This window comes from Montipora foliosa, chromosome 8 (genome assembly GCF_036669935.1).
Source record: "Montipora foliosa isolate CH-2021 chromosome 8, ASM3666993v2, whole genome shotgun sequence".
NCBI classification, from domain to species: Eukaryota; Metazoa; Cnidaria; class Anthozoa; order Scleractinia; family Acroporidae; genus Montipora; species Montipora foliosa.
In genome coordinates, this window is record NC_090876.1 from 8784797 (window position 1) to 8787296 (window position 2500).

The 2500-nt window shown below is 38.3% G+C and overlaps 1 protein-coding gene across 2 annotated transcripts in view; it reads right to left on the reverse strand.

Moving 5' to 3' along the window:
* LOC138012958 (uncharacterized) overlaps positions 1-2500 on the reverse strand; it is a 10315-nt gene that overhangs the window by 2449 nt on the left and 5366 nt on the right. For both annotated transcript variants that reach the window (XR_011125118.1, XR_011125119.1), the window contains 2 exons: positions 2040-2150; positions 1-498 (listed from right to left, as the gene is read on the reverse strand). The exon at positions 1-498 is cut by the window's left edge and continues 2449 nt beyond it. The gene's annotated coding sequence lies outside the window, so the exon portion shown is untranslated. The remainder of the gene's footprint in view (positions 499-2039; positions 2151-2500) is intronic.

The following is a 2500-nucleotide window of genomic DNA, read 5'->3' on the forward strand; positions in this document are numbered from 1 at the left end:
GATCTTGTTAGTTTGTCAATAGTTCATTAGCAGGGGCCATGTTACCATCTGTGGCACAGGCTAGCTACAGCAATATAGAATTCAAAGTACAATAGACATTTTCATCACTACATGATATGGAAATATCATAGAGCCATAAAGTTGCGGAGCATCAGCCAGTGATGCTACCATGTAAATTGTAGTGACACACAAGAAATGACAACTTCCAGACTACTGTAACTTTCACTACCCAGTCCAGTAAATTATGGGATTGTGACATAGATTGAAGTAACTATGGTTTGTATTTTTAATTCTACCTGTAAGGTCACCACGGAGGAAACCGTGGGATTCAGGTTATGCAGTTGTTAAAAGATTGAGCAAAGAGTTTAATGGAGTTGTCATTTTCACAGGTAATTCAGATATGCTCAGAAATGCGTGTAGTTAGAGTAACACGGCGATTTTGAGAAACATCATGAAGTGTCGCCTTGGTCTTCTCTCCAACTTCAACTGCACATGTGTCTGGGAAGATAGAACAGACAATGATCACAAAGTGTCCCCCAAAATCAGCATGACTATTCCAGGGGTAGGGGGTGAAGGGTACAATAGCTCAAATAACGCAAACCTTTACAAAAATGCTAACCTTGGGCCTAAACATTATCTAAAGAGTAGTGTTTACTAAGGCCTATTAATTAGTTAAGCATTTTCGCGTTGTTTCAGCTATTGTACCCTTCACCCCCACCCCCTACCCCCTACCCTTTACCCCTACCCACATCCCCAGAATAGTCACGCCACCTAAACTCCAGTCTTCAAGTGAAGATAAACAGGTGTACTTACCCCCTCCAAAAAATGAATCTGACTCTTACACTCACTGATTGTTGAAAAGGGTTCATTGCCAAAGCATTAGAGGGCAGGTACAAAACACAGGTCTCAGGTCACAGGTCCAGGTCACACAGGTCATTGTTTTACCAATACAGAAATTAACATCCCTAACCGTTTTAATACAAATGCTTACATTAGGCCTAATTAGGCCTAAGGTAAGCTTATAATAGCCATTTTGGTACTTTCTGTATTGGTGAAACAATGACGTGTGACCTGAGACCAGTGACCTGAGACCCGTGTTTTGTACCTGCCGATGCTTAGACTGAAAGGGACACTTCATGTTGGATATCAAAATTGGACTAGGAGCAGAAGCTGCAGGTTAACTTTTTCTTTCATTCATAACAGCTTGATGCTTCATTTGAGCAACACTGGTTGTTCTTTGAGAAACAAAAATTTTTGAAAGAAATCCTGTTATGTTTGTCTTTATTTTCAAGCAAATAATATGGTTGAGAGAAATTGCATGGAGAGAAATTGTTGAGAAAGGTTACAAATACTCAGAGAGAAATTAAATATTGTCCACCCAACAGACTACACCATTAGACCTACACAATGTGTAAATTATTGTTTTCATTCAATAATAATATTGAACCTCAGGTAACAATAAAATTATTGCAGACGTTTTCTCCATAAACAGGTTTTATTGAGGTCTCTTCCTGCATGATGTATCTTCTCTTTAGATATCGACGGCAGCATTATTTTGTCTGTCTTAGTTAAAGGGGAACATTGGCATAACAAAAGAGGAAAAAAGTTGACAATGTTTCCCCCCTTGGAAGGCCTTAGTTATCCTGAAGAATGGTATTAGGTGCACAAAATGACACATTTGGTATTAATGATAAGGTGTTCACTTAATTTTTGAAGCGTGAGATGCAAACAATGGTACCAAAGTCTGTGAAGAACTCAGCAAAGAACTGAGTGCAACAAACATCCAGTTCCATCCACTTGACATTACCTCAAAAGAGAGTGTTTGGAAGCTTCGAGATCATGTGCGTGATAAATTTGGTGGTCTGGACATTTTGATCAACAATGTTGCTGTGCTTCTCGAGGTTAGAGAGGCTTGAGTCATCTTGAATGGTCAAGGTTAGGGTGTCTTCCCCAATGTTGTTCATCAAGAAAGGATAAACTGCTGCATGCATTTACCCCAAGCCAAATTAAAAATTAATGATGCTAACCTTTACCGTTACCTTATTGTTATAGAAATAACTGAGCTACACTTTGTGTTGGACGTCAAAACTTTGGCTCATGTGAATCAATAACATTGTTCTGCATCAACCGTAGCTGCACAAAGAGCTCAGCTGTGAAAATGTAAATGAACAAAAATGCCATTAGGAGGAATGTGTTTCTAATATTTTGTAAAAATTAGTGTCTGTTTGATTTGGTTGTCTTTATTATCTTAGTCACTTAAATGGAAGAAGAAAAATCTTTTGCACTTAAATGTTCCACTTTTTTTTTCACTGTAAGTTGTTGGACAAGTAGTCATACTCCAAGGATGCGTATTTAGGTAAATGAACAATTGTACAAGGAGCAGTAGGGGTGGCAAAGGATACCTCCAAAATCTTTTCATCCGATCTCGAAATCTCAACAGTCTTTGCAAAGGGTCTCAAAGTCTCATTTATATTGCATTTATTTCACATTTTATTTTGCA